We start from the raw sequence: 21,264 nt of genomic DNA, 5'->3' as shown, positions 1-21,264 counted from the left end.
CAAGTTGAAAGCAACCGCTGAAACTTAATCTTCTTTTGTGTTGCTTCAATACCTTTACTTTAAATTATTGCTTTATGAGTTAACTCTTATGCAAGACTTAATTGATGCTTGTCTTGAAGTGCTATTCATGAAAAGTCTTTGCTTTATGATTCACTTGTTTACTCATGTCATATACATTGTTTTGATCGCTGCATTCACTACATATGCTTTACAAATAGTATGATCAAGATTATGATGGCATGTCACTCCAGAAATTATCTGTGTTATCGTTTTACCTGCTCGGGACGAGCAGAACTAAGCTTGGGGATGCTGATACGTCTCCGACGTATCGATAATTTCTTATGTTTCATGCCACATTATTGATGTTATCTACATGTTTTATCCACACTTTATGTCATATTCGTGCATTTTCTGGAACTAACCTATTAACAAGATGCCGAAGTGCCAGTTGCTGTTTTCTGCTGTTTTTGGTTTCAGAAATCTTAGTAACGAAATATTCTCGGAATTGGACGAAATCAAAGCCCAGGGGCCTATTTTTCCACGAAGCTTCCAGAAGTCCGAAGACGAAACGAAGTGGGGCCACAGGGTGCCCAAACACTAGGGCGGCGCGGCCTCCCCCTTGGCCGCGCCGGCCTATGGTGTGGGCCCCCCGTGCCGCCTCTTGACTTGCCCTTCCGCCTACTTAAAGCCTCCGTGACGAAACCCCCAGTACCGAGAGCCACGATACGGAAAACCTTCCAGAGACGCCGCCAACGCCGATCCCATCTCGGGGATCCAGAGATCGCCTCCGGCACCCTGCCGGAGAGGGGAATCATCTCCCGGAGGACTCTACGCCGCCATGGTCGCCTCCGGTGTGATGTGTGAGTAGTCTACCCCTGGACTATGGGTCCATAGCAGTAGCTAGATGGTTGTCTTCTCCCCATTGTGCTATCATTGTCGGATCTTGTGAGCTGCCTAACATGATCAAGATCATCTATCTGTAATTCTATATGTTGCGTTTGTTGGGATCCGATGAATAGAGAATACTTGTTATGTTGATTATCAAAGTTATATCTACGTGTTGTTTATGATCTTGCATGCTTTCCGTTACTAGTAGATGCTCTGGCCAAGTAGATGCTTGTAACTCCAAGAGGGAGTACTTATGCTCGATAGTGGGTTCATGCCTGCATTGACACCTGGACAAAGGATGAGAAAGTTCTAAGGTTGTGTTGTCTTGTTGCCACTAGGGATAAAACATTGATGCTATGTCTAAGGATGCAGTTGTTGATTACATTACGCACCATACTTAATGCAATTGTCTGTTGCTTTGCAACTTAATACTGGAGGGGGTTCGGATGATAACCTGAAGGTGGACTTTTTAGGCATAGATGCAGTTGGATGGCGGTCTATGTACTTTGTCGTAATGCCCAATTAAATCTCACTATACTCATCATGATATGTATGTGCATGGTCATGCTCTCTTTATTTGTCAATTGCCCAACTGTAATTTGTTCACCCAACATGCTGTTCGTCTTATGGGAGAGACACCTCTAGTGAACTGTGGACCCCGGTCCAATTCTCTTTACTGAAATACAATCTACTGCAATACTTGTTCTACTGTTTTCTGCAAACAATCATCTTCCACACAATACGGTTAATCCTTTGTTACAGTAAGCCGGTGAGATTGACAACCTCACTGTTTCGTTGGGGCAAAGTACTTTGGTTGTGTTGTGCAGGTTCCACGTTGGCGCCGGAATCCCTGGTGTTGCGCCGCACTACATCCCGCCGCCATCAACCTTCAACGTGCTTCTTGACTCCTACTGGTCCGATTAAACCTTGGTTTCTTACTGAGGGAAACTTGCCGCTGTGCGCATCACACCTTCCTCTTGGGGTTCCCAACGGACGTGCCAACCACACGCATCAGTCCTATATGTTGTAGTGTGTCTAACTACTTCGGACCCAATTAGTTTGGGGACCATTTTGTACTTACCTTTGTGTTAGGTACAATGGATATGCATTGAATGCTTGTCTCACTCTTGGAAAGAAGTGGTGACTCAATGGTAACGTGAGGCAAGCTAGGATGATCAACGAACACATATCTACTACATCCACACCAATGCTATCTTGGTAAAAAGTATCTTCTCATGCATACTTTTCTTGTATCCAACCTTATGGTTGCATCTTGGCATGAATCTCTTGATTTGCAAATGTTGTGCTTCTTGCAAAAGTCTTAATGAAACCTCTTTATTGTGAATGTGAGTAATTTGAGATGAGTGCATTTGTTGGGAAGTATTTTAAATCATGCTCATGATTCATCCATCCCAACTATGCCTATCTAGCAATTTTGTTGCATATCAATTCCTCAAGGCTCTCACATGTGCAATATAGATGAAAGTGCAAATTTAGTTACTTCTTTTGGTATCCCCGTTTGTGATACTTGTTGCCTTTCTCAAATGCATCCCAACTATCTTCTATCCCTTGTTGATATTTGTGATGTATTTTAGTTGTTTGTGGTTGAAGTTCATGAATGTACAATAAGATAAAATTGAGCCTTTGGCCATGCTATTAAGCAAAAATTCTTATTGGTATATTGCATGACTTCGTCTTGGATATCATACTATTTTTCTTGCGTATCTATTTTATGTGTGCATGTTTCTTTGTGGATAAATATCTTTGTGATATTGCCCACTTAGAGAAACTTATACACATAAGAGATGATACATCTCCTTTTGATATCTTATTTATTTATTGCGTGTTGATTGGTCATGCTAAGCAATATAATTCATTGAAGACTATGATGATGCTTTTTGCTCATCCTTGCAATAGTCTTATAATATGCTTTATCATGCCTTTCACATATCCTCTTGGTTGAGCCTTTTTATTATGGTGCCTCTTACTTGTTGCTCAACTATTTGTTTGTTGCAAGTGTTAAGCTTATTTATCTATCTATGATCTATTCCAAATGTTTGTGTTTTAAATGGTAATGAGGGAGTGAGGATTCCATGTTATGCATATTGTATTCAAATACAACATTTTAATTTATGCATGTACCTTGGGGAGCTTCCTCATTTAATTTAGAGCACTATCTTTTGGTGATCATTAGAGTTTGATTCACTTGGTATATTTTGTTTTTGAATGATATTATGGGAGTGATGATTCCATGTTTGTGCACTTTATACTCCAATGCAAATTGTCTAGTTTTGTGCACAAACCTTGGGGAGCTTCCTCATATTATTTAGAGCAATCTTCTTGATCTTATCATGATATCTATCTTTCTTTTGGTATCTTCTTTGTGGTTCATTTGGTTGCTTGCTTCATTCGTTGAACCTTCTTGACTTTGTTATCTTTTTGCAATCTTTGATCCTATCTATGGTGTGATTCCTTCCGAATATTCGTAATTGGATATGTGCATTTGATTCCACTCAAATTATGAGAAATGCACACGCTATGGAGGAACTCTCACTATATTGGCCTTCTAATTTTTTCACCCATTTCGGCAATTGGTGCCAATGGGGGAGAAGTTTGGAGGGTTTAAGGGAATTTGGTTATGTCTTTGCTTTGTGCTTAAGCATGTGCCTTTATTGCATTGCATCTTGTTGCTTTGCATAGTTGAATATTTAGAGGAAACTCCACTAGGCTTTGAATGCCAATATATGCAATGAAAGTCAAGATCATTCACACATGCATATATTATGGGGGAGTTTGCTCTATAGATTCAACTTATTTGTTACTTAAATTCCTTATATAAACCCTCTCAAAGAGATTGTCATCAATTACCAAAATGGGGGAGATTGAAAGTGCATGGAGCCCCCATGTGTGGTTTTGGTAATTAATGACAATCCCTATGGACTAATGTTTGCATTGAGTTATATTTGTAGGAGTTGTCCATAGGCAATTCTTGAACCATATGTTGGCTTCAAGGTTGCAATAAGAAGAAATTGATGAAGGATATCAAGTGTCAAGTATGTCTTGAAGATGAAGATGAAGTGAGCCCTCAAGTTACTTCAAGACATCAACATGATGAAGAATGAAGAAATGATGTGCAAGTTCAAGATGAGCCATCTCGAAGAGATCCTTTGCTTGAGTCTTGCCATCCATATGGTGATCATGGATATGTGAAGATGCGCCGAAGAAGAAGCTCTCCCATGGTGGATTATGGGGGAGCAATCCACATGGTGGTCATGTTTATGTGAAGATGCGTCGAAGAAGAAGCTCTCCCATGGTGGTTTATGGGGGAGCAATCTACAAGACTTCGTCAAGCAAGCACAAGCAAGAAAGGCGTTCCATCTTGTTGAGGTCAAGATCGTCGTCATCAAGCTCAAGTGGAATGCGCAAGTATAAGGTTTGCTCTTGATAGGGTTTCTTTCTCACCGGTCTCATAGTGTAGTTGGAGACCGATTTATAGTTTAGTTGCCGTACTATCAAGAGGGCTCTCGAGTGAGTAACTCGATCGTATCGTTCGGAGAGAGCTCAAACCTTTGCATCCTTGCATCATCTTTCTTGGTTATTATTTGGATCTTATCCATGTGATGATTTAGAGCTTGTGCTTATTCTCATGACAAGCTCTAGTTCATCAAGAATGGTTTTTGCACGGGCAACTTGTTGCATTTTCAAGATTGGAGGTTTTACCGGTATGTCTTTTTTAGATAGGGTAAACCTTTCATCATTTGTTTCTATCCTCCCTTGTTGGACTATGATGGTTTCCTGCATGATCTTGTAGAGCTTGTTCCTAGCTTTAAAACAAGCCCAAGATCATCAAAATCGGAGTCCGGATGCTAAAGTTATGCCCGTTTCAGCTTTGATGTTTACGCCAGTTTTCAGGGGGGCGGATATTCCGGCCCAAGTTTGGGGCGGATAATCCGGCCCCCCGGAAAAATCCGGTTTTTGGACAAATCCGGGCAAATATCCGGCCAAATGTCCGGCCCCCATCCTGAGAGCAGTTTTCTCATGTCCTTAGCCGTTTTCGGGGCCCGGATATTTTGCAAATATCCGGCCCAGAAAATTCGGCCTGAGCTGACCCAAACGGTCATATTTCGATGGGAGGGGGTATTTAAGCCCCCCTTCTTCCTCCTTGGGCAGCTACCTCTTCCCCTTTGTGCTCTCCACCATTGTTGACCTTGAGAGCTTCCCTTTCCCTCTACTCCTCCTATGCTTCTTGAATCTTTTTGAGGGAAAAGGAAGAGGAGATCTAGATCTACATTCCTACCAATCAAATCCCTCTCTTTGTGAGGGGAATCCACTAGATCTAGATCTTGGAGAAATTTGGTGTTCCTCCTCTTATTTGTTCTTCCTCTCTTATTCCCCCAATAGCTTTTGTAGCTTTGTTGGAATTTGAGAGAGAAGGACTTGAGCATCTTTGTGGTGTTCTTGCCATTGCATTTGGTGCATCGGTTTGAGTTCTCCACGGTGATTCGTGGAGGTGAAAGCAAGAAGGTTGTTACTCTTGGGTTCTTGGAACCCTAGACGGATTCTAGGCCTTTGTGGCATCTTAGTGGTGTTCTTGGGGACTCCAATTAAGTTGTGGAGAATCTTCAAGGGCAAGGCCTTTGTGGCATCTTTGTGGTGTTCTTGGGGACTCCAATTAAGTTGTGGAGAATCTTCAAGGGCAAGACCTTTGTGGCATCTTTGTGGTGTTCTTGGGGACTCCAATTAAGTTGTGGAGAATCTTCAAGGGCAAGGCCTTTGTGGCAATTTGTTGGGAGCCTCCAATTAAGTTGTGGAGATAGCCCCAAGCTTTGTGCGGGTTCGGTGACCTTCCTAAGGTCCCATAGTGGATCGAGGACATCCCTTTTGGTGGGAATTCTCGAGGAGAATACGGTGGCCCTCGTGCATTTGGAGTGACTTGTCCTCCACACCGCTCCAACGGAGAGTAGCACTCGCAAGAGTGTGAACTTCGGGCTACATCGTTGTCTCCACGTCACTTCGGTTATTCCTATACCCGAGCTCTTTACTTATGCACTTTACTTTGTGATAGCCATCGTGCTTGAAGTTATATATATATCGTGCTATCACATAAGTTGCTTGTCTTGCTTAGCATAAGTTGTTGGTACACATAGGTGAACCATTGCTTAGAATAAGTTGTTGGTGCACATAGGTGAACCATAGTTTATAGGCTTTGGGCTTGACAAAGTAAACGCTAGTTTTATTCCGCATTTGTTAAGCCCATCTCGTAAAAGTTTTAAATCGCCTATTCACCCCCCCCTCTAGGCGACATCCGTGTCCTTTCAGTTTGAAGAGAGAATTAAAAAAACCATGGAACTTTATATGCATGCTAATGGGAATGTTATTAATATGAATGCTTTGAACACTATTGTTGCTAATGCTATGGAAAATTCTAAGCTTGGGGAAGCTGGTTTTGATGAGTATGATCTTTTTAGTCCCCCAAGCATTGAGGAGGAAATTTTCTTTGATGATACTTTGCCTCCTATTTATGATGATTATAATGATAGTGATCTTTTGGTGCCACCTACTATGGAGAGTACATTTTATGATGATTATAATATGCCTCCTATATTTGATGATGAGAATAATAATGATAGCTACTTTGTTGAATTTGCTCCCACTACAACTACTAAAATTGATTATGCTTATGTGGGTAGTAATAATTTTATGCATGAGACTCATGATAAGAATGTTTCATTTGATAGTTATATTGTTGAGTTTGCTCATGATGCTACTGGATATTATTATGAGAGAGGAAAATATGGTTGTAGAAATTTTCATGTTACTAAAACACCTCTCTATGTGCTGAAATTTTTGAAGCTACACTTGTTTTATCTTCCTATGCTTGTCACTTTACTCATCATAAACTTGTTTATTTACAAGATTCCTATGCATAGGAAGCATGTTAGACTTAAATGTGTTTTGAATTTGCTTCTTGATGCTCTCTTTTGCTTCACATACTATTTCTTGCGAGTGCATCATTAAAACTGCTGAGCCCATCTTAATGGCTATAAAGAAAGAACTTCTTGGGAGATAAACCATGTGTTTATTTTATTACAGTAATTTTGTTTTATATTTGTGTCTTGGAAGTTGATACTACTGTAGCAACCTCTCCTTATCTTATTTTGTTGCATTGTTGTGCCAAGTAAAGTCTTTGATAGCAAGGTTGATACTAGATTTGGATTACTGCGCAGAAACAGATTTCTGTCTGTCACGAATTTGGGCAGAATTCTCTGTAGGTAACTCAGAAAAATCTGCAAATTTACGTGAGTGATCCTCAGATATGTACGCAACTTTCATTCAATTTGAGCATTTTCATTTGAGCAAGTATGGTGTGATGGCGTGTAACTCACACGTTCGTTGGGAACCCCAAGAGGAAGGTATGATGCGCACAGCAGCAAGTTTTCCCTCAGAAAGAAACCAAGGTTTATCGAACCAGGAGGAGCCAAGAAGCACGTTGAAGGTTGATGGCGGCGGGATGTAGTGCGGCGCAACACCAGGGATTCCGGCGCCAACGTGGAACCTGCACAACACAACCAAAGTACTTTGCCCCAACGAAACAGTGAGGTTGTCAATCTCACCGGCTTGCTGTAACAAAGGATTAACCGTATTGTGTGGAAGATGATTATTTGCAGAAAACAAGAAACAAGTATTGCATTAGATTGTATTTCAGTAAAGAGAATTGGACCGGGGTCCACAGTTCACTAGAGGTGTCTCTCCCATAAGATAAACAGCATGTTGGGTGAACAAATTACAGTTGGGCAATTGACAAATAAAGAGAGCATGACCATGCACATACATATCATGATGAGTATAGTGAGATTTAATTGGGCATTACGACAAAGTACATAGACCGCCATCCAACTGCATCTATGCCTAAAAAGTCCACCTTCAGGTTATCATCCGAACCCCCTCCAGTATTAAGTTGCAAAGCAACAGACAATTGCATTAAGTATGATGCGTAATGTAATCAACAACTACATCCTTAGACATAGCATCAATGTTTTATCCCTAGTGGCAACAACACAACACAACCTTAGAACTTTCTGTCACTGTCCCAGGTGTCAATGCAGGCATGAACCCACTATCGAGCATAAATACTCCCTCTTGGAGTTACAAGCATCTACTTGGCCAGAGCATCTACTAGTAACGGAAAGCATGCAAGATCATAAACAACACATAGACATAGCTTTGATAATCAACATAACAAGTATTCTCTATTCATCGGATCCCAACAAACGCAACATATAGAATTACAGATAGATGATCTTGATCATGTTAGGCAGCTCACAAGATCCGACAATGATAGCACAATGGGGAGAAGACAACCATCTAACTACTGCTATGGACCCATAGTCCAGGGGTAGACTACTCACACATCACTCCGGAGGCGACCATGGCGGCGTAGAGTCCTCCGGGAGATGATTCCCCTCTCCGGCAGGGTGCCGGAGGCGATCTCCTGGATCCCCCGAGATGGGATCGGCGTTGGCGGCGTCTCTGGAAGGTTTTCCGTATCGTGGCTCTCGGTACTGGGGGTTTCGTCACGGAGGCTTTAAGTAGGCGGAAGGGTAGGTCAAGAGGCGGCACGGGGGGCCCAGACCATAGGCCGGCGCGGCCAGGGGTGGGGCCGCGCTGCCCTAGGGTTTGGCCACCCCGTGGCCCCTCTTTGTTTCGTCTTCGGACTTCTGGAAGCTTCGTGGAAAAATAGGCCCCTGGGCTTTGATTTCGTCCAATTCCGATAATATTTCCTTACTAGGATTTCTGAAACCAAAAACAGCAGAAAACAGCAACTGGCACTTCGGCATCTTGTTAATAGGTTAGTTCCAGAAAATGCACGAATATGACATAAAGTGTGCATAAAACATGTAGACGTATCATCATCCCCAAGCTTAGTTCTGCTCGTCCCGAGCAGGTAAAACGATAACACAGATAATTTCTGGAGTGACATGCCATCATAATCTTGATCATACTATTTGTAAAGCATATGTAGTGAATGCAGCGATCAAAACAATGTATATGACATGAGTAAACAAGTGAATCATAAAGCAAAGACTTTTCATGAATAGCACTTCAAGACAAGCATCAATTAAGTCTTGCATAAGAGTTAACTCATAAAGCAATAATTCAAAGTAAGGGCATTGAAGCAACACAAAAGAAGATTAAGTTTCAGCGGTTGCTTTCAACTTATAACATGTATATCTCATTGATACTGTCAACATAGAGTAATATAATAAGTGCAATAAGCAAGTATGTAGGAATCAATGCACAGTTCACACAAGTGTTTGCTTCTTGAGGTGGAGAGAAATAGGTGAACTGACTCAACATTGAAAGTAAAAGAATGGTCCTCCATAGAGGAAAAGCATCGATTGCTATATTTGTGCTAGAGCTTTGATTTTGAAAACATGAAACAATTTTGTCAACGGTAGTAATAAAGCATATGCACCATGTAAATCATATCTTATAAGTTGCAAGCCTCATGCATAGTGTACTAATAGTGCCCGCACCTTGTCCTAATTAGCTTGGACTACCGGATCATCACAATGCACATGTTTTGACCAAGTGTCACAAAGGGGTACCTCTATGCCGCCTGTACAAAGGTCTAAGGAGAAAGCTCGCATTGGATTTCTCGCTATTGATTATTCTTCAACTTAGACATCCATACCGGGACAACATAGACAACAGATAATGGACTCCTCTTTTATGCATAAGCATGTAACAACAATTAATAATTTTCTCATTTGAGATTGAGGATATATGTCCAAAACTGAAACTTCCACCATGGATCATGGCTTTAGTTAGCGGCCCAATGTTCTTCTCTAACAATATGCATGCTTAACCATAGGGTGGTAGATCGCTCTTACTTCAGACAAGACGGACATGCATAGCAACTCACATGAAATTCAACAATGAATAGTTGATGGCGTCCCCAGTGAACATGGTTATCGCACAACAAGCAACTTAATAAGAGATAAAGTGCATAATTACATATTCAATACTACAATAGTTTTTAAGCTATTTGTCCCATGAGCTATATATTGCAAAGGTGAATGATGGAATTTTAAAGGTAGCACTCAAGCAATTTACTTTGGAATGGCGGAAAATACCATGTAGTGGGTAGCTATGGTGGACACAAATGGCATAGTGGTTGGCTCAAGTATTTTGGATGCATGAGAAGTATTCCCTCTCGATACAAGGTTTAGGCTAGCAAGGCTTATTTGAAACAAACACAAGGATGAACCGGTGCAGCAAAACTCACATAAAAGACATATTGAAAACATTATAAGACTCTACACCGTCTTCCTTGTTGTTCAAACTCAATACTAGAAATTATCTAGACCTTAGAGAAACCAAATATGCAAACCAAATTTTAGCATGCTCTATGTATTTCTTCATTAATGGGTGCAAAGCATATGATGCAAGAGCTTAATCATGAGCACAACAATTGCCAAGTATCACATTACCCAAGACATTTATAGCAATTACTACATGTATCATTTTCCAATTCCAACCATATAACAATTTAACGAAGGAGAAACTTCGCCATGAATACTATGAGTAGAAACCAAGGACATACTTGTCCATATGCTACAGCGGAGCGTGTCTCTCTCCCATAAAGTGAATGCTAGGATCCATTTTATTCAAACAAAACAAAAACAAAAACAAACCGACGCTCCAAGCAAAGGCACATAAGATGTGATGGAATAAAAATATAGTTTCAGGGGAGGAACCTGATAATGTTGTCGATGAAGAAGGGGATGCCTTGGGCATCCCCAAGCTTAGACGTTTGAGTCTTCTTAATATATGCAGGGGTGAACCACCGGGGCATCTCCAAGCTTAGAGCTTTCACTCTCCTTGATCATGTTGCATCATACTCCTCTCTTGATCCTTGAAAACTTCCTCCACACCAAACTCGAAACAACTCATTAGAGGGTTAGTGTACAATAAAAATTAACATATTCAGAGGTGACACAATCATTCTTAACACTTCTGGACATTGCATAATGCTACTGGACATTAGTGGATCAAAGAAATTCATCCAACATAGCAAAAGAGGCAATGCGAAATAAAAGGCAGAATCTGTCAAAACAGAACAGTTCGTATTGACGAATTTTAAAATGGCACCAAACTTGCTCAAATGAAAATGCTCAAATTTAATGAAAGTTGCGTACATATCTGAGGATCATGCACATAAATTGGCTTAATTTTCTGAGCTACCTACAGGGAGGTGGACCCAGATTCGTGACAACAAAGAAATCTGGAACTGCGCAGTAATCCAAATCTAGTACTTACTTTTCTATCAACGGCTTTACTTGGCACAACAAAACACAAAACTAAGATAAGGAGAGGTTGCTACAGTAGTAAACAACTTCCAAGACACAAAATAAAAACAAAGTACTGTAGCAAAATAACACATGGGTTATCTCCCAAGAAGTTCTTTCTTTATAGCCATTAAGATGGGCTCAGCAGTTTTAATGATGCACTCGCAAGAAATAGTATTTGAAGCAAAAGAGAGCATCAAGAGGCAAATTCAAAACAAATTTAAGCCTAACATGCTTCCTATGAAAAGGAATCTTGTACACAAATAAATTCATGAAAAGCAAAGTGACAAGATCAGGAAGATAAAACAAGTGTAGTTTCAAAAATTTCAGCACATAGAGAGGTGTTTTAGTAACATGAAAATTTCTACAATCATATTTTCCTCTCTCATAATAACTTTCAGTAGCATCATGAGCAAACTCAACAATATAACTATCACATAAAGCATTCTTATCATGAGTCTCATGCATAAAATTATTACTCTCCACATAGGCATAATCAATTTTATTAGTTGTAGTGGGAGCAAATTCAACAAAGTAGCTATCATTATTATTCTCATCATCAAATATAGGAGGCATATTGTAATCATAATCAAATTTATCCTCCATAACAGGCGGTACTAAAAGACCAATATCATTATCATAAGTAGGAGGCAAAGTATCATCAAAGTAAATTTTCTCCTCAATGCTTGGGGGAATAAAAAGATCATGAAAACCAGCTTCCCCAAGCTTAGAACTTTCTATATTATTATCAACAATGGTGTTCAAAGCGTTCATACTAATATTAGTACCAGCATGCAAATAAGATTCCATAGGTTTTTTAATTTTCGCATCAAACAATCCATGTTTTAAATGAGGAAATAGAATAAGAAGATCATTCTTGTCCATTATGCCAAACTAGTGTAATAAAAACATGCATGATATTATAAAGTAAAACAAGTAACTAATTTTTGTATTTTGATTTAGTGCAGCAAACAAAGTAGTAAATAAAACTAAGCAAGACAAAAACAAAGTAAAGAGATTGAGAAGTGGAGACTCCCCTTGCAGCGTGTCTTGATCTCCCCGGCAACGGCGCCAGAAAAAGAGCTTGATGGCGTGTAACTCACACGTTCGTTGGGAACCCCAAGAGGAAGGTATGATGCGCACAGCAGCAAGTTTTCCCTCAGAAAGAAACCAAGGTTTATCGAACCAGGAGGAGCCAAGAAGCACGTTGAAGGTTGATGGCGGCGGGATGTAGTGCGGCGCAACACCAGGGATTCCGGTGCCAACGTGGAACCTGCACAACACAACCAAAGTACTTTGCCCCAACGAAACAGTGAGGTTGTCAATCTCACCGGCTTGCTGTAACAAAGGATTAACTGTATTGTGTGGAAGATGATTGTTTGCAGAAAACAGTAAAACAAGTATTGCAGTAGATTGTATTTCAGTAAAGAGAATTGGACCGGGGTCCACAGTTCACTAGAGGTGTCTCTCCCATAAGATAAACAGCATGTTGGGTGAACAAATTACAGTTGGGCAATTGACAAATAAAGAGAGCATGACCATGCACATACATATCATGATGAGTATAGTGAGATTTAATTGGGCATTACGACAAAGTACATAGACCGCCATCCAACTGCATCTATGCCTAAAAAGTCCACCTTCAGGTTATCATCCGAACCCCCTCCAGTATTAAGTTGCAAAGCAACAGACAATTGCATTAAGTATGGTGCGTAATGTAATTAACAACTACATCCTTAGACATAGCATCAATGTTTTATCCCTAGTGGCAACAGCACAACACAACCTTAGAACTTTCTGTCACTGTCCCAGGTGTCAATGCAGGCATGAACCCACTATCGAGCATAAATACTCCCTCTTGGAGTTACAAGCATCTACTTGGCCAGAGCATCTACTAGTAACCGAAAGCATGCAAGATCATAAACAACACATAGACATAGCTTTGATAATCAACATAACAAGTATTCTCTATTCATCGGATCCCAACAAACGCAACATATAGAATTACAGATAGATGATCTTGATCATGTTAGGCAGCTCACAAGATCCGACAATGATAGCACAATGGGGAGAAGACAACCATCTAGCTACTGCTATGGACCCATAGTCCAGGGGTAGACTACTCACACATCACTCCGGAGGCGACCATGGCGGCGTAGAGTCCTCCGGGAGATGATTCCCCTCTCCGGCAGGGTGCCGGAGGCGATCTCCTGGATCCCCCGAGATGGGATCGGCGTTGGCGGCGTCTCTGGAAGGTTTTCCGTATCGTGGCTCTCGGTACTGGGGGTTTCGTCACGGAGGCTTTAAGTAGGCGGAAGGGTAGGTCAAGAGGCGGCACGGGGGGCCCAGACCATAGGCCGGCGCGGCCAGGGGTGGGGCCGCGCCGCCCTAGGGTTTGGCCACCCCGTGGCCCCTCTTCGTTTCGTCTTCGGACTTCTGGAAGCTTCGTGGAAAAATAGGCCCCTGGGCTTTGATTTCGTCCAATTCCGAGAATATTTCCTTACTAGGATTTCTGAAACCAAAAATAATAGAAAACAGCAACTGGCACTTCGGCATCTTGTTAATAGGTTAGTTCCAGAAAATGCACGAATATGACATAAAGTGTGCATAAAACATGTAGATAACATCAATAATGTGGCATGGAACATAAGAAATTATCGATACGTCGGAGACGTATCATGGTGCCTCTTAGAACTTCGTCTTTACAGACTGTTCTATTTTGACAGATTCTGCCTTTTATTTCGCATTGCCTCTTTTGCTGTGTTGAATGGATTTCTTTGTTCCATTAACTTCCAGTAGCTTTGTGCAATGTCCAGGAATGATTGTGTCACCTCTGAACATGTGAGTTTTTGATTATGCACTAACCCTCTAATGAGTTTGTTTCGAGTTTGGTGTGAAGGAAGTTTTCAAGGGTCAAGAGAGGAGGATGATACAATATGATCAAGGAGAGTGAAAAGTCTAAGCTTGGGGATGCCCCCATGGTTCATCCCTGCATATTTCAAGAAGACTCAAGCATCTAAGCTTGGGGATGCCCAAGGCATCCCCTTCTTCATCGACAAATTATCAGGTTCCTCCCTTGAAACTATATTTTTATTCGGTCTTATGTACTTTACTTGGAGCATCTGTTTGTTTTTTGTTTTTGTTTTTGTTTGAATAAATGCTTGTGTGGGAGGGAGACACACTCCGCTGGTTCATATGAACATATGTGTTCTTAGCTTTTAATGTTCATGGCGAAGGTTGAAACTGCTTCGTTAATTGTTGTATGGTTGGAAACGGAAAATGCTACATGTAGTAATTGGTAAAATGTCTTGGATAATTTGATACTTGGCAATTGTTGTGCTCATGTTTAAGCTCTTGCATCATATACTTTGCACCTATTAATGAAGAAATACATAGAGCTTGCTAAAATTTGGTTTGCATAATTGTTCTCTCCAAGGTCTAGATAATTTATAGTAAAGAGTTTGAACAACAAGGAAGACGGTGTAGAGTCTTATAATGTTTACAATATGTCTTTTATGTGAGTTTTACTGCACCGGTTCATCCTTGTGTTTGTTTCAAAAAACCTTGCTAGCCTAAACCTTGTATCGAGAGGGAATACTTCTCATGCATCCAAATCCTTGAGCCAACCATTATGCCATTTGTGTCCACCATACCTACCTACTACATGGTATTTCTCCGCCATTCCAAAGTAAATTGCTTGAGTGCTACCTTTAAATTTCCATTCTTTACCTTTGCAATATATAGCTCATGGGACAGATAGCCTGAAAACTATTGTGGTATTGAATATGTACTTATGCACTTTATCTCTTATTAAGTTGCTTGTTGTGCGATAACCATGTTCCTGGGGACGCCATCAACTAATCTTTGTTGAATATCATGTGAGTTGATATGCATGTCCGTCTTGTCTGAAGTAAGGGAGATTTACCACTAGAATGGTTAGAGCATGCATAATGTTAGAGAAGAACATTGGGCCGCTAACTAAAGCCATGATCCATGGTGGAAGTTTCAGTTTTGGACAAATATCCTCAATCTCATATGAGAAAAATTAATTGTTGTTGAATGCTTATTCATAAAAGAGGAGTCCATTATCTGTTGTCTATGTTGTCCCGGTATGGATGTCTAAGTTGAGAATAATCAATAACGACAAATCCGATGCGAGCTTTCTCCTTAGACCTTTGTACAGGCGGCATAGAGGTACCCCTTTGTGACACTTGGTTAAAACATATGTATTGCGATGATAACCCAGGTAATCCGAGCTAATTAGGACAAGGTGCGGGCACTATTAGTATACTATGCATGAGGCTTGCAACTTGTAAGATATAATTTACATAACACATATGCTTTATTACTACCGTTGACAAAATTGTTGCTTGTTTTTCAAAACCAAAGCTCTAGCACAAATATAGCAATCAATGCTTCCCTCTGCGAAGGGCCTTTCTTTTACTTTTATGTTGAGTCAGTTCACCTATCTCTCTCCATCTCAAGAAGCAAACACTTGTGTGAACTGTGCATTGATTCTTACATACTTGCTTATTGCACTTGTTATATTGCTATGCATTGACAACTATCCATGAGATATACATGTTACAAGTTGAAAGCAACCGCTGAAACTTAATCTTCCTTTGTGTTGCTTCAATACCACTACTTTGAATTATTGCTTTATGAGTTAACTCTTATGCAAGACTTATTGATGCTTGTCTTGAAAGTACTATTCATGAAAAGTCTTTGCTTTATGATTCATTTGTTTACTCATGTCATTTACCATTGCTTTGATCGCTGCATTCATTACATGTGCTTACAATAGTATGATCAAGGTTATGATGGCATGTCACTCCAGAAATTATCTTTGTTATCGTTTACCTGCTCGGGATGAGCAGAAACTAAGCTTGGGGATGCTGATACGTCTCCGACGTATCGATAATTTCTTATGTTCCATGCCACATTATTGATGATATCTACATGTTTTATGCATACTTTATGTCATATTTATGCATTTTCCGGAACTAACCTATTGACGAGATGCCGAAGGGCCAGTTGCTGTTTTCTGCTGTTTTTGGTTTCAGAAATCCTAGTAAGGAAATATTCTCGGAATCGGACGAAATCAACGCCCAACATCTTAGAATCACATGAAGCTTCCAGAACACCCGAGAGAGGCCAGAGGGGGGCCACTGGGCCACCAGATGCCAGGGTGGCGCGGCCCAGGCCTTGGCCGCGCCCCCCTAGTGTGTCACCGCCTCGTCGACCCTCCGACGCCGCCTCTTCGCCTATAAGAAGCCCCTCGACCTAAATCTTCGATACGGAAAAGCCACGGTACGAGAAACCTTCCAGAGCCGCCGCCATCACGAAGCCAAGATCTGGGGGACAGGAGTCTCTGTTCCGGCACGCCGCCGGGATGGGGAAGTGCCCCCGGAAGGCTTCTCCATCGACACCGCTGCCATCTCCACCGCCATCTCCATCGACACCGCTGCCATCTCCACCGCCATCTCCATCACCGCTGCTGTCTCCCATGAGGAGGGAGTAGTTCTCCATCGAGGCTAAGGGGCTGTACCGGTAGCTATGTGGTTAATCTCTCTCCTATGTACTTCAATACAATGTTCTCATGAGCTGCCTTACATGATTGAGATTCATATGATTTTTGTATCACTACTATTCTATGTGCTACTCTAGTGATGTTATTAAAGTAGTTTATTCCTCCTGCACGGTGTAATGGTGACAGTGTGTGCATCGTGTAGTACTTGGCGTAGGTTATGACTGCGATCTCTTGTAGATTATGAAGTTAACTATTGCTATGATAGTATTGATGTGATCTATGCCTCCTTTCGTAGCGTGAAGGTGACAGTGTGCATGCTATGTTAGTACTTGGTTTGGTTATGTTGATCTGTCATGCACTCTAAGGTTATTTAAACATGAATATCGAATATTGTGGAGCTTGTTAACTCCGGCATTGAGGGTTCGTGTAATCCTACACAGTTAGTGGTGTTCATCATCCAACAAGAGAGTGTAGAGTCTAGCATCTATTTATTTATTCTGTTATGTGATCAATGTTGAGAGTGTCCACTAGTGAAAGTATAATCCCTAGGCCTTGTTTCCTAAATACTGCTATCGCTGCTTGTTTACTGTTTTACTGTGTTTCTACTGCCTGCAATATTACCACCATCAACTGCACACCAGCAAGCACTTTTCTGGTGCCATTGCTACTGCTCATACTTATTCATACCACCTGTATTTCACTATCTCTTCGCCGAACTAGTGCACCTATTAGGTGTGTTGGGGACACAAGAGACTTCTTGCTTTGTGGTTGCAGGGTTGCTTGAGAGGGATATCTTTGACCTCTTCCTCCCTGAGTTCGATAAACCTTGGGTGATCCACTAAAGGGAAACTTGCTGCTGTTCTACAAACCTCTGCTCTTGGAGGCCCAACACTGTCTACAAGAATAGAAGCACCCGTAGACATCACTCCACGGTACGTTCCGCCAAACCACATCCAACATGGTATGAGAGCAGGCTCTTCCCTGACCTAGCTGCCACACCAAAAACTGCCGCCGCCGCTCACCCTCCGAGCCGCCGCCTCCTCCTATACGTCCCGCCGTCACCGTAGTTCTTCCCTGCGGTCACCGCGATCAAAACCTATACCAAAAACCACCAAAACCCGCCGCCGCCGTGTGCTAACCCTAAAGCCACCGCCGCCGCCCCAAGTCAAGAAAACAGGCCGCCGCTCACTTTCCGAGCCGCCGCCGATCTCAAGAAAAACCCACAACCAAACAGCCCAAAACCCTAGCCCACACGCGCAGACGTTGCCATCTGCCGCCGTCACCATGAGCTCATCATCAACAACCCCCGGTCTCATCGCCGCCCTTGGAGCCCCTCTGGCCCAGCAACTTACCCGGGGCAATTTTCTGCTATGGAAGGCGCTCGTCCTTCCCGCTTTTCGTGGTGCCAACGTGATGCCTCTCCTTGAGGGGACAGATCGTGCTCCGGCAAAGCTCATTGAAGTCGAGGATGTTGACAAGAAGAAAATTCTCATGGATAACCCGGCCTATGTCGCCTGGATGGCGAAGGATCAACAAGTTCTCCGTTTTCTCTTGAACACGCTGTCCCCGGATATCCTCTCCCATCTCCTTGGAGTTGAGTCAACTGCTGAAGCTTGGATCGCCATCAACGCCATGTTCAAGACTGCCTCTCGCACTAAGGCTCAACATCTGCGTGAACAGCTCAATGACACCAAGAAAATCACCATGACTTCAGATCAGTATTACACAAAGATGAGAAGTTTTGCATCAGAACTTACTGCACTTGGGAAGCCCATTGAGGATGATGAGTTTCTTGGCTATTTACTCCATGGTCTTGACAAGACTGAATACAACTCCCTCATCACCACTGTGAATGGAAATCCTGGCACCACTCTGGATGAATTCTATGATCAGCTGTCCTCCTATGACATGCACAATGGTGTCGAAGAAAATGGCACCTTTGTTTCCTCTGCAAATCTGGCCCGTCGTGATCGTGAGCAGCGCTTCCGTGGCTGGACCTCTCCTCAGCGCCGCTACCCCTCCCCACGTGGTCGTAGCCCTGACCGTGGCTCTCACCGTGGCGGAGGCAGTGGAGGTGGTGGCTATCGCCACAGAGACGATGACCGCAACTCTTCACGCGGTGATGATCGTGGTTCATGGCGGAGTGATGACCGCCGTGGTGACCGTGATCGTCGTGATGATAGACGCGACAAGCGCCGTGATGGGGGTGGATGCCGTGACCGCGCCCCTACTCCTTTTGTTGATACTGAATGTCAAATTTGCAAGATCTATGGTCACCCTGCCTCGGAATGTTGGTGGCGCTACTCGGACGACAAGAAGGACAAGGGAGAAAAAGGAGAGAAGGGTGCACATCTTGCATCCTATGCAGTGGACACAAACTGGTACACTGATACAGGTGCCACTAATCATATCACCAGTGAGTTGAACAAGCTCCACATCGCCAACAAGTACAATGATCAAGATCGGGTCCGCACTGCTGAAGGTAAAGGCATGCCCATTAGTCATATTGGTAATTCAATTTGCGTACCCCTCATGGTTCCTTTGATCTTAACAACATCCTTCAGGTTCCTAATGCATCCAAAAATCTCTTGTCCGTGCATAAGTTTACCCTTGATAATCATGTCTTTATTGAGTTTCACCCTTTCTTCTTCTTAATCAAGGACCTGGAAACTCGAAGAATTCTGTTTAGGGCCCCCTGCTATGGTGGTCTCTATCCCTTGGTGCCTATGTTTCATGAGACCTCCAAGCTTGCTTTCGCTGCAATAAAGCAGTCATCCTCTACATGGCATCGTCGTTTAGGTCATCCATCCTCCTTTGTGGTTCACCAAGTTCTTAGGAAAAATAAAATAGCTTGCACCCATGAGAGTACCCCATATATTTGTGACTCTTGTCAGTTAGCTAAGAGTCATCAGTTGCCATATTCTATATCTACTAGTGTCTCCACTGCTCCTCTAGAACAAGTATTCTCTTATGTATGGGGCCCTGCTCCTCTCTCTGTGGGAAAACATGCATACTATGTAAGCTTTATTGATGATTTTAGTAAATTTACTTGGATATATTTGCTCAAGAATCGTTCTGATGTTTATCAAGCTTTCCTCAACTATCAACAACTTGTTGAGCGCAAGTTTGATAGGAAAATAGTTACTATGCAAACAGATTGGGGTGGTGAATATGAGAAATTAAATGGATTTTTTCAGCAAGTCGGCATTGCCCATCATGTTTCCTGTCCTCATGCACATCAACAAAATGGCTCCGCTGAAAGAAAACATCGTCATATTGTTGAAGTTGGCCTTGCTTTGCTTGCTAATGCATCTATGCCTCTTAAGTTTTGGGATGAAGCTTTTCTCACTGCCACTTTTCTCATAAACTTACTTCCTAGTAAAGTCCTAAACTTTGAGACTCCTACAGAATGTCTCCTTCAGGTCACACCAAATTATGATGCTCTCAGAGTGTTTGGTTGTGCTTGCTGGCCCAATCTTCGCCCTTATAACAAACGCAAACTCGCTTTTCGCTCCAAGCAATGTGTTTTCCTTGGTTACAGTCCTCTTCACAAGGGCGTCAAGTGTCTCGATGTGTCAACTGGTCGTATCTACATCTCTCGTGATGTTGTCTTTGATGAAAATGTGTTCCCTTTTGCCTCTCTACATCCCAATGCCGGTGCTCTTCTCAAAAAGGAAATTTTGCTTCTTCCATCATCCATTGATTCATCATCATTGCATGAGGGTGCACGTAATTTTGATAACCATATGTCTCCTATTGTGCATATTGTTCATGTACTACAGGACGAGGAAGGTGCTGTTGAAAATCCTGCTGAAAACGGAGTTGAAATCAGCTCAGAAATTGAAGATGATGATCTGCCAGAAAATGACGAAATTGGCGCTGAAAACGATGCAGAGGAACATTCCTTGCTATCTGATCCCGAGGAGGATTCTCCCGCCATGCCTGATTCTCCCGCCATGCCTGCGTCCACTGCTGGCTCGCCACCTGCTGCCTCGCCTGCCGCGCCAAAGCGGTCCCCTGCTACGCATGCCCGGCACACTTCCGCGCCCTCTGCCGACTCTCCATCTGGCGCCTCGTCTGCAGCGTCGGAGCCGTCCCCGCCTCTATCTCCGACAGCGCGTGGCCGACACATGCCTCCGGCCACTGTCGTTGCGCCATTTGTCGCTGACAGCCCTGCCCCCTCTGTCTCTTCTGCCACGGAATCTGAGGCTGCCTCTGGATCTTCTGTGGCTGCAGCAAGAGGGGAGACTACTACTGCTGCACCACTGATACGTCTCCAACGTATCGATAATTTCTTATGTTCCATGCCACTTTATTGATGATACCTACATGTTTTATGCATACTTTATGTCATATTTATGCATTTTCCGGCACTAACCTATTAACGAGATGCCGAAGAGCCAGTTGCTGTTTTCTGCTGTTTTTGGTTTCAGAAATCCTAGTAAGGAAATATTCTCGGAATTGGACGAAATCAACGCCCAGGGTCCTATTTTC

Source organism: Lolium perenne, chromosome 2 (assembly GCF_019359855.2).
Source record: "Lolium perenne isolate Kyuss_39 chromosome 2, Kyuss_2.0, whole genome shotgun sequence".
Lineage (NCBI taxonomy): Eukaryota > Viridiplantae > Streptophyta > Magnoliopsida > Poales > Poaceae > Lolium > Lolium perenne.
Note: the sequence above shows the minus strand (reverse complement) of the source record.